This window comes from Triturus cristatus, chromosome 1_1, assembly GCF_964204655.1.
Source record: "Triturus cristatus chromosome 1_1, aTriCri1.1, whole genome shotgun sequence".
In the NCBI taxonomy this organism is placed as follows: domain Eukaryota; kingdom Metazoa; phylum Chordata; class Amphibia; order Caudata; family Salamandridae; genus Triturus; species Triturus cristatus.
In genome coordinates, this window is record NC_140579.1 from 1,039,422,773 (window position 1) to 1,039,435,214 (window position 12,442).

Consider the following 12,442-nt stretch of genomic DNA (forward strand, 5'->3'; position numbering starts at 1 on the left):
GACGGCGGACGCCTCTCTCCAGGGATGGGGAGCTCATGTACTCACTTACACAGTGCAGGGACTATGGACAGCGCAACAAAAGAAGATCCACATCAACGTTCTCGAACTGATGGCAATCTTCTTAGCCATGAAGGCATTCAAAGTACACTTATGCAACAAAGTCGTGTTGATCCGGACGGACAACATGACTGCCATGTACTACTTACAGAAGCAGGGAGGAACACACTCCACAGTTGTCTCATCTGGCTCCGAGCATGTGGAAGTGGGCCGTTCAGAGGAACATATTCCTCATGGTGGAACACCTCCCAGGCAAGGACAACCAGATGGCGGATCTGCTCAGCAGACACAGCCACCAGATGCACGAGTGGGAGCTACATCCGTCAGTGCTCCAACCGTACTTCCAACAGTGGGGTCATCTGGAGATAGACCTATTCGCCACAAACGAAAACGCAAAATGCCAAAGCTTTGCGGCCAGGTTCCCACATCCACAGTCGCAGGGCAATGCGATATAGATGAACTGGTCCGGCAGATTTGCGTACGCTTTTCCCCCAGCGCCATTAATACCGCTGGTGGCACGCAAACTGCGACAGCACTCACTGACACTCATCCTAGTTGCTCCCACATGGGCGCGCCAGCCATGGTACACCACCTTTCTAGAACTTTCCGTGGTGCCGCATCAAAGGCTGCAGATCAAACCTGCACTCTTAACGCAGAACCATGGCGAAATTCAGCACCCAGATCCGCAACAGCTGAACCTGGCAATCTGGCTCCTGAAGTCTTAGAGTTTGGCTACCTAAACCTGCCACCTGACTGTATGGACATCATCAAGGAGGCCAGGAGACCCACTACCAGAGCTTGCTATGCGGCCAAATGGAAGAGGTTTGTCATTTACTGCAACAACAATGACATCAACCCGCTAGACGCATCCATTCAAAACATAATCTGTTACCTCTTACACCTATACCGATGCAATCTGGCATACACCTCAATACGTATCCATTTAACCGCGATAGCAGCCTATCTCCAGAACAGGCAGCACCTCTCTTTATTCAGAGTGCCTGCCATCAAAGCCTTCTTGGAGGGACTTAAACGAGTAATTCCCCCAAGACACCCACCAGCACCGGTGTGGAACCTCAACTTGGTCCTCACCAGACTGATGCGTCCACCCTTTGAACCTCTCCACTCGTGAGATTCAGTTCCTCACCTGGAAAGTAGCTTTCCTAGTAGCAATCACTTCGTTAAGAAGAGTTAGTGAACTCCAGGCACTAACCATTCAAGAGCCATTCATACAGGTTCACGCAAACGGGGTCGTACTACGTACCAACCCCAAATTCATGCCTAAAGTAATATCGCAGTTCCACATGAATCAAACTATTGAACTGCCTGTTTTCTTTCAGAATCCACAAAATGTCGCTGAGAGAATGCTCCATACACTAGATGTAAAGAGGGCCCTCGTGTACTATATAGACAGAACTAAAGACTTTAGGAAGACAAAACAACTTTTCGTTGCCTTTTCTCCACAACACAAGGGCAACACCATTTCCAAAGCAGGTATAGCCAGATGGATCGTTAAATGTATTCAAATTTGCTATCAAAAGGCTAAACGCACATTAACGATTCCCCCACGAGCCCACTCAACACGAAAGTTAGGGGCGTCCATGGCTTTCCTGGGAAACATTCCTTTACAGGAAATATGTAGAGCAGCCACATGGTCCACTATACATACATTTACCAAACACTACTGTGTAGATGTACACTCAAAACAGCAGGCAGCTGTAGGACAGGCTGTTCTCAAAACTCTTTTTCAGACTGCTGCAGCTGGCACTGGTAGCCGCCGCTAATAGGAGGTACTGCTATGTATTCTATGCACAGATATGAATTCAGCAGCCCACATGCCTCGAACTGAATATGCTACTTACCAGTATGCATCTGTTCTTGGCATGTAGGGCTGCTGACATTCATATCGCCCACCCTCCTCCCCGGCGCCTGTAGCAGCTGCAGCTCTCAGAATTACTGTATAGCATGGTCATCACTTACTGTATCTACTCCATCACTGCCACAATGGCGATCACTTACTGTATCTACTCCATCACTGCCACAATGGCGAAAAACAATCTAAGGATGGAGAGGATGCCCATGCGCACTGTGGTCCAGGGGAGGGGTCACCTATCTCGTGATACTTCGAAGACTCTTCCAGGACAACAACGTGCAAACATCCGGACCCAACACTAGGCGGCGATCTATGCACAGATATGAATGTCAGCAGCCCTACATGCCAAGAACAGATGCATACTGGTAAGTAGCATATTCATTACTAATCATCGAACCTATTCTGCTAACCGTCATTTGCAAAGACGGTAGGTAGGATAGCTTTAGTTATATGTTCATTGCTGTGTATATCTGGATACAGTAACAGAAAATTCTTAGCCACTCCTTAATTATTGCTTTGATTTACTCACAAGACAGCGTCACTCGAAGTGTCAATGTTTGACATTGGAATCAACTTCATATTCACACTGAAACCATAGAAGTGTCACACATGCACTCTGAAAACTTGGCATGGATGACTAGGTGTCCATTTGAACTTTTCGAGGGGTAGAAGCCTTATGCGTACCTGTTACCGGGGTCGATGGACTGGAACAAAGGGTGGTGCGTAAGATGTTTGGAGCGTAGATTGAGGTTCTCACAGAAGTCTTGACACAGGCTGCGAAAAGCAGGATTTAACTCACTTAAGGCAGCGAGTGGCTGTAGAAGGTTTAATATTTGTAAAATCACCAGCTGGAGGCTAATAGTTCTCTAAAGTCCCTAGAGCACTAGCGCCGCGGCACCCCGTTGCGCCACCAAACTCGGCCAGGGGCGCAATGGTGACAAACTATCAATACTGGACACAACATTCATTGTTCAACTGTTAAGCTTTTTGCAGGTCATTTCAATGAACTGCAGTTCCTATAACAGCCACTGGATGCCAGTATGAGCACATACCTCCAGAATTTAGAACAGCGGCTCTAGTTGCATCATTGTGATTGCTGAATGACAAGTTCTTCTATCTTGTCTCCCCTTTTGTAAGCCACCTCATCCAGACTAAAAACACAGTTTTTCACAAGAATGGTACCCTTGCCCTTCACACTCAAGGCGACTCACTTTTGTTTTCACTGTTGCACTTTTTCAGCTTTGCCGGAATACTGATGATATTTTACATCAGGACTCTCTTTTGAAGTTGTGAACATGCTGGTGTTAACATGTTTTTTTTCTTCCCAATTCAGTCCTGTGTTCACGACAGTCAAACTGGCCTTTAAATTACCATAGTTTCTCAGGCTTACCCTTGTAACAAATTGTGTGATATACTTTTGATTCCAGAAGGTATGCAGTAGGGATTTATGTGTGACCTCTTTCAGTTTCTGGTGGTGTACAGAAACAACAAGCTGCCTGGCTTGCATTTGGCATTTTAATGTATTCTCTTTCCCTTCGCTGTGATCTGATGATACATTAGCCATCGTTATATAAGGTCTCTGCTAGAAGGCTGATGAATGAGCATTAAGAGTATGTACTGTGCAGGACGTAAGCACCATTACTCAAAGTCCGTTAAATCAATGGTTGAAGTGGGCCTACGTTGTGCCCTATTCCATGTGCTGCGGTGGGCAGAAGCAAAATGTGAATGACACCACAGTAGACTAATAATGGATGAAAAGGGCCGACCGAAAGCCCCTGTAAGTGTGTGTGTGTGTGTTTGTGTGTGTGTGTATGTATATATGTGTGTGTGTGTATGTATATATATATATATATATATATATATATATATATATATATATATTCACTTAAACCATAGGTTTCACACATGTTATAGTTAGGTGGATATTTCACTTGTAAAAAACCAATGAAATTCCCCCGTTATAGTTAGTTGAGAACTATAACTCGCGCGCCCGCAATCCTCTGCTCATGACGTCACATATTACATCACTCATGACATGGTCAGTGGCATCACTCATGACATCATCCTTGTGATAGAGTGGCGGTCGCGCGAGTTATAGTTATCTGAACTAACTATAACGGGGGAATTTCATTGGTTTTTTACGAGTGAAATATCCACCTAACTATAACGTGTGAAACCTATGGTTTTTAAAGTGAATTTGCAAGGTTTTTTAAATGCTAATTCGTAACTATAACGTGTGTGAAACCTATGGTTTTTTTCAGTGAATTTGTATATTTTTTTAAATGCTAAGTTATGTATGTCTTAATATTTTTTTTATATATTTATTTTTCAATAAACTACGTATTAAATTATTATATTTTTTTTTTGTAATGTTTTTTCACCGTGAGCGCACGGTGCGCGCACCCCCGCGATTTAAAAAAATAAAACGTAAATGTTTTTTTCTGCCTTCGGGGTCCTTCAGGGAGCCTCTGACCAAGGCTAGGGGGTCTGGAACTCTCTACCCTGCCCCCTTTCACGTTCGCCACCTTCCTTTTCCATTCTCGCACTGAAAACAAACAAAATGGCGGCCGACACTTCCTGATTTCGACCGATTCGAACGTTGACTGACATGTAACAACCAATCAATTATGCTCGCGCACGTAAGGGTGCGCGCACCGTGCGCGGCTATAGATATGTATGTGCTTTTAAATGCAATTTTCTCAGGAACTACTGAACAGATTGACTCCATATATGCAAAAGGCACTTCCCTGACCTGAGGACTACCTCTCGGCCAAATTTCAAGTAATTCTGTTCAGCTGTTCGGGCTGTACCTTCGACTAAAGGTCCTATGGAAAAATGCATAGGGAAAATGCTTTTTGGGACCCCCCCTTTTTTCTCGGCCCCGCTTGATGAATCACCCCGAGACTTTCAGGGTAGGAGCTGAGCGCCCCATTAGTTTTGAAAATTTCGCGAAGATTCGTCAACCGGCGCCAAAGTTATTCAAAATAAAATTTTGAGATTTCCAATGGAAACACGGTTATAACTATCTACTGGCGACCGCCATTAGATTATATATTCAAAAGGTTGTGGGTAATACCCGAGCTAAAAGGTTTCTGGTAGTGACAAATTAAACAATGCAGTTTCTCCTTCTCCAGGAGAGGTGTCCAGTGCAATCGTATTCAGATTTAAAGACCCCTCTTGATCGAGAAATTGGTCTCAAAGCATAGACTCATTTAGCCATAAAGTGTTTTTTTCCCTTTTTCTTGCAGTTTTATACAGTGCAAATTCGACCCCCTCCACTGTCAAAAAAAGGAATGGGGAGCCGCAGCCAATTTGTTAAGGGAGCCACATGTTAAAGTTTGGGAACCACTGCCCTAGAACCTTGAAGTTGAAGGTGGTGTTGAGTAATCCAGCAAATTATAAAGTTGAAAGGGTCTGTAACCTAAGCAGAGGCACTGTGACCATGGAAGAGGAAACGGGTGGAGGATAAAGAGCTAAAGCAGAAGAAATTAGTACTGAGTGTCACCCCAAAATGAGATCTTATTAGGGCGAAGCATCTTAATGACTTTGTGGAATAAAAACCATTCCCTGCACTAAAATTACTTTTAATCGTATTGTGAAAACGCCACAGTTTTATGTAACCTAATATACGGAGTTTAAGTTATGTACAGGGTGTGGTCTGTTAATGTAATTCCAATGCTGACAATTTCCTCTTGTTTAAAAAAGGGAGATGTGTGGTATCCTAGAGCTTCCCCAGGCAAAATGCAGAGCATAGAATGTAGATGTGGGTGTAAGTATCAGAGTTCCTGGAATGCATGATGCAGTTGGAGCGCCGGGCTGAACCGATAAAGCAGACTCCTTATTGCTCCTGTTGTACTGTTTACGTCTCTTCAATAAGCTCAACTAATTTGTACCCCACTGTGCCTGAGCTGTATCTCACTATTTATTGTAATTGGAAGGCTTTTTTATGTGGTTTATAATGAGTATTATGCTATTGACACTGTTGGAAATGGGGCTCTCTAGTTGACAGAGGTAGGTACCTTTGTTCAAATAGGGACCCTTGCTTCTAGTCAGGGTGAGGGGAATACGCACTTTAGATAACCCTTGCTCACCCCCTTGGTAGCTTGGCACGAGCAGACCGGCTTATCCCAAATGCAATGTGTAAATAATTTGTACCAACACTCACAGTAACACAGTGAAAACACCACAAAGGGTCTTTGATGATAAAATATCTTTATCTAAACTTAACAAGACCAAAAGGACAAAAATCCAACATACACAGTTAAAAATATGACTTTCAAAAGGTTTCAAGAACTTGTACCATAGAGAACTATGGATGAGTGACTTTTCACCAAAGTACCTGTAGATGTGCCAAAGTTCACAAGGCCAAACAGCCGCAGAGTGAGGAAGGGTCAAAAACCGAGAGATGCGTCCGTTCCTTAGATCTTGGGGAGGCGATGCAACAGTTCTGCTGCACCCATTAGAAGTGATGCGTTGCATCTGGTCTGTAGGGGGAAGTGATGCGTTGATTCTTCGTGCCGGTTCCGGTCCGTGGGTGATGCATCGGGAAAACTTGCCACACAGGTGAAATGCGTGGCAATCTGGGATGCGTCGGCGATCGATGCGGCAGCATAGAGCGGTGTTGGTGTTGCGTCGGTCTTCTTCAACCACGACCCCTTGATGCGTCAATTCTTGCAGCGGTGATAGGCGCTGCGTCTGTTTTCGCAGCGGCACGGAGATGCGTGGAAATTCTTCTCGCACTGTGAAGATGCCTTGGAAAAACAGCCGCAATAGGAGCGATGTGTTGATTTCTGTAGTTCTTTAACTTTCTTCCAGCTCCCAAACTACAGCAACACCTTCCAGAGGCCCAGTACTGGCATAGGCACCTCTTGGCAGGTCAGAACTCACAGCAGCAGAGTTCAGGGGAGCTGGGAGTGAAGTCTGTGTGTCCCTGAGACTTCAGAACAGAAGGCCAGCACACACAGGCCCTTGGAGATCTCCTTCAAGCAGGGGACACAGCAAAGTAATTCCCCTTTCCTTGGTAGAAACTGTACCTGCAGGCCAACCCCACACAGAAAAGGGACAGTACTCCTCCTCAGTCTCTCCAGCTCGTCTCCTTGGCAAAGGGTCCTCTTGAATTCGGGGAATGATCTAAAGTATGGGGTTGTGGGTCAGATACTTATACCCCACAATGTCATTGTTCTCTTTGTACAGGGGACTCTGAGTCCAGTTCTTCCTTCACTGGGGCAGCATGACCACTGGAGGTGGAGACAGCATTGTGCAAGTGAGACAGGCTCCTTTCAGATGCAAGGTTAATCTATTCCCACCACTCTATATGCAGCCAGGGTCTATTCAGCTCAACACTGAGTCATCCAGGAAGGGCCATGCACACCTTAAACCTCCCTCCCCCCCCCACCCTCCCGGCTGTCTACAGGGAATGCACAACCCCTGTCTCTTTCACACTGAAACCAGGCAGTCCATCCACAAACCGGCAGAGGCACACAGGATGGATGAAAAAGAAAATGTCCACTTTCTAAAAGTGGTATTTTCAAACTCAATTTAAAAACCATCTTTACTAAAAGCTATTAAATCCTGAGTTCAGAGCTACCAAACTCCGTTTTTCCATCCTATCCCTATGGGAAGATATGCTTGTAAAATGTTACAAGCATTCCCCATTCTGTCCTATGGGGCAAAATAGCCTTTCAATAGTGAAAAACTAAATTGGCAATATTTTCACTATCGGGACATGTTACACACATCAGCACATGTCCTACCTTTCACATACACTGCACCCTGCCCAGGGGGTACCTTGGGCCTACCATAGGGGAGTCCTCTATGTCAGAAAAGGGACGGTTAGGGCCTGGCAAGTGGGTGCACTTGCCAAGTCGACATGGCAGTTAACAAACTGCGCACAGGCACTGCAGTGGCAGAACTGAGGCATCTTTTCAGGGCTAATTATGTGGGTGGCACAATTAGTGCTGCAGGTCCACTAGTAGCATTTGATTTACCAGCCCTGGCACACTCTGCACTTTACTAGGGACCTTCTGGTAGATTAAATATGCTATTCATGGACAACCAATCGCAATAACAATTTACACAGAGAGCATATGCACTTTAGTACTGATCAGCAGTGGTAAAGTGCCCAGAGTCCTATTGCCAACTAGCACAGGTCAGGAAAAAATAGGAGGAAGAAGCAAAACGTTTGGGGATGACCCTGCAAAACGGTCCATTTCCAACAGACCCTTTACTCAAATAAAATAATTCCAGATTCTGGCTGTTGAGTGGTAGATGCGATCCCTGTTGTACTTCAGGAAGGATGACAATAGTATTTGTGATTTTGATAAGTATATTGATGGTTTCCCGTCTGACAATGTTCACATCTTTTCTCTTTGGGTTCATTTTGTTTTTCGTGTCCATAACTGCAATCATTTTCTGAATAAATTTGTAGTGTTTGAGTTCTGCTCAAACTGTTTAGTATAATATACTCTTCATTGCAAAAACTGTATCTTATTCAAAATAGAATATAATCTGTATTTTATTTATTTCCAGTAGAACCAGAAGCCAGGGTTGAGTGGATGGAGATGAATTATCAGCAATGTGCAGATGAAATAAAATCTTCTCTGGCAACATCAGAGAACAGAAAAGAGGGGGTTCTTCAAATTTCAGAGCAAGAACCCCTCATAAATACACTTCACCTTCCAAAACCAAACCAGAGAAATCCTGTTGAAGGACCTAAAACATGCACTGAAGGTAAAAAAGGTATAAAGAAATCAACAAATCCGACCAAGCAAAGAAGAGGTCATACAGGAGAAAGGATGTACACATGTACTGATTGTGGGAAAAGCTTTAGTCATGATGCAACCTTGGTAAATCATCGAAGAACCCATACTGGAGAGAGACCTTATACTTGTAATCAGTGTGGGAAAAGCTTTAGTAAAAGCACGCATCTTATTAACCATCGTAGAACTCACACAGGAGAAAGACCTTTTATATGTTCTGATTGTGGGAAAAGGTTCAGTAATATCACAAACCTCATTACTCATCAGAGAATCCACACTGGAGAAAAGCCCTATAAATGCAGTGAATGTGGCAGAGGTTTCAGTCAGAATATACATCTTGTTACCCATCTCAGGACCCACACAGGAGAGAGGCCATATGCATGTACTTTATGTGTAAAGAGTTTCAGCAACCATGCAAATCTTACTAATCATTTGAGAACCCATACAGGCGAGAAACCTTATAAATGCAGTTTTTGTGAGAAAAGCTTTAGTCAGAATTCTCATCTCCGTAATCACCAGAGAACTCATACAGGCGAGGAGCCTTATACATGTGAACATTGTGGGAAGAGTTTCAGCTGGTCAGCGAATCTTGTTGCGCATCAACGAATACACACAGGAGCCAAATCTTATACATGCATTGAATGTGGTAAGAGATTTAGTCACCCTTCTCGTATGATCAAACATCAACAAAAACACAATCAACAGATTGAACAGATGCAACAGTTTCAGATACAGAATTGAATTTGCTATAGAATTATAAAGAAGGGGCACTGCTAGAAGCATTCCGAAATATGTAAATATAGACCAAATTTAAGAAGCTGGTGAATGAATCAAGAAAAGAATTGCACAAAGACTCAAAACATATTATGTTTGTAAAATATAAGAGCTGTAAAACACATGGCAAAAAAGAACGAAGCAGCCTACCAATACTGGTCTAAGCACTTCCATAGGGACTAGGCAATAATTCACTATGAAAAAATGTAAAACTGGATTTCCTAGTTTCAAATGTACGTTGGCTCAAATGAAAAATTATTTTCAAACTGTGTGACCAGATCCAAAGCCCCTTTCTTCTGTCGATTAGGTCCATGTACAAAGACTGAAGGGAAAAAGGTGATAAAAAAATAAAAATACGTTTAATGAAGGTATGAAAATGATATACACAACACATGCGATATGTAGTAATATTTAAATGCCACTTATCTGGAGAATCCACAGCTTAGATTGTGTTAAATTCATGGAAGAAGTAAAATAAAATCTCTAGATGAAAGCTGAGGTGGAAGCCGGAGGTATTGAAATACTTCGTTACAAATTACTTAAACTTACAACAAGAAACCAACCTCTGGAAAGAACGCAAGACTCTGATTGTGCTTTTCAACACCTGCATTGTCACATGTCTAGGGTTCCAGAAGTGCCTTTATTTCTTAACATTAATGAAAATGATGCTTAACAGCGACATTTCACTATTTAATATGCAAGGTAATTGAATTTTTCCATTGAATGTATAAACTATTCTAATCGAACATTTTCAGGGAGATTTATTGTCACTGTTCCAGTTCCACCTTATACCAAAATCAATATTAATGTCACCTACAATTTGGCCTGCTCTCCTTGACTGCTTAATGGATACACAGCATGTGATGTCAGATAATCTCTCCTTTTTCTAGTCTTTGTAAACCACTATTCAATATGCAACCTATATTAAAATGAAAAGCTTTATTGACTTCAAAATAAAACCTGATGGTGGTATAATGTAAAAAACAAGTGAGTACAAATGCCTATGAACATGCCAAAGAGTATCAATCGAATATAAAGGAAAGCCCAACCAAATATATTAAAGTTTGACAAGGTTTATTTAAGATTCCTGACAGTAGCCAGAAGAATCCAGTTCAGATGGTGTACAGTTTCTACCTAAACAACGAGGCAAACAGTAAATCCGCTCCACTGCAATAACTCCTATTTGCAAACATAATGTTAAGATTAACGTTCTTAACAGCTAAATCAAGGCATATAGACATTGTAGGTAATTGTGTTCACCCTAGCATTTGTTTATAAGTAGATCCACCAAGAGACCAGCCTTCAAAAAGTACTAATATCAAAATACCCACATTTGTTCAGGTTGGGGAATGAGAGGCTAGCATTTGCTTTGCTTCTAAAACGTGGCTACAAAGTCAACCGGATTAAAATCTAAATTAAAAATTATTTGGTTAAAAATGATGGGCAATATGCATGGTCTTTTCTATGGAACAGTGAAATGTAGCAGAAGAGGATACTTGATCTTCAGAGAATATCAGTTTACTATTGGACCCGATTGGCAAAGAAAAGGTAGCTTTGAAGGCTAGAGATGTATTTTATTAAGTTTGCTCCAGAAGGCGGATACAAAATGAATTTATATCCAATTTTTACGTAGCATTGTTTGTTTTTGTTGTTGATGAACTGAGCTTGCAGCTAATATGTTGCCCATCCACATGCAATATTGTTGGAAACTCTGTTATACCTATAAGATCTTAAGAACATGCAAATAGTAATATATGTCAAATACTTTAATAAAAACTTGTCACGGGAGCACCCAATACCAACTGCAAGTAGATGTATACAGCTTAGAAAATAGACAAAATTAAATAGGCAAAGATATTGACTTTATTAGCAATATGTCCTCAATAATAAGGGATTCCATTATTGGTCCATTTTTCTTTGGGAACTGCAGCATCTAGTTATATAGTCTTGGGGAAGCAAAATAAAGAGAGGCATAATTGTCACCTGTATAAAACTTCAACTCTGAGTAGTTTGGGGCCCCGCCAATGCATATTGTAACTTGCATGCCGAGTGAGTTGTAGATTACATTTTTCATTGCCAATCTTTTCAGAACCAAAGTTTGAAATTGTATTGACTATTGTAAACAGTGACCTATATTCAAACCGGATATATCTCAGCTCTTGTGACTATTACCTTTTCAAAATGATATTATCTAGCTAATTCTTTACGAATTGGCCTAGTAATTGTCAAATTCTACTTTATCTAAAAACCGACTACACACCACCATATTGAATACCAATAATATTTTGTGTTCCTTCCTCTAAAACGTTCATTTTACTGAGATCTACGTCGACTGCAATTGAAGGATCTAGAACCCAATAAGTTTGAGTTGAGACCTACCTATTAGTTTAGATGTCCTAATTGAAAGTATTTTTCTGTGCAAAACTGTTTTTTGCCCCCTAAAAGTAAGATGAAGGTACTTTAAATGTATAAAACACCCTGCCTTCTCAACATTGAGTCTGGTCTTACCGGGTATGACTGCTGCATTGCATGATAAAATACATTTTCATTACTGTGATTAAATACTGTCAGTTGGGCTCGAGGTCTATCGGAGGCTGGGAAGTATTGCTTTAACTAGCTCTGTGGAAAGTGTTCCGAAAACTGCTGTTTTATTTCTTATTTATTAACAATGGAGGGAAATGAAATGCTTTGCTTGTATGGTATGATGTTCGGTAGTACTACTGTCGGCACATGACTATCAAGTTTACTTCCCGGAGGATTTTGATTATTAATAAATAGAACTAACTCCAACCCAAGAACCTCCTCTCATATTTCTGTTATTTCATAATGAATGGGACTACCTATAGACTGGCATTCAGACCTGTTCTCAGTTAATCTTTGCGATTCCCCTTTGACTCAAATGGTTTATTTATTAACCGTGAAAAGAGTAGTGTGTTATTATAGGCCTTTTTTTGTTTTCTCCGTACATTTGTGGCAGTTT

General features: G+C 41.9%; 1 pseudogene across 1 annotated transcript in view; it reads left to right on the plus strand.

The window, feature by feature from the left end:
- LOC146871496 (uncharacterized) overlaps positions 1 to 9,585 on the plus strand; it is a 71,998-nt pseudogene extending 62,413 nt beyond the window's left edge. Inside the window, exon 3 of the transcript XR_014981005.1 lies at positions 8,459 to 9,585. The product of XR_014981005.1 is annotated as an uncharacterized LOC146871496 (transcript). The remainder of the gene's footprint in view (positions 1 to 8,458) is intronic.
- Positions 9,586 to 12,442: the final 2,857 nt, after the last annotated feature.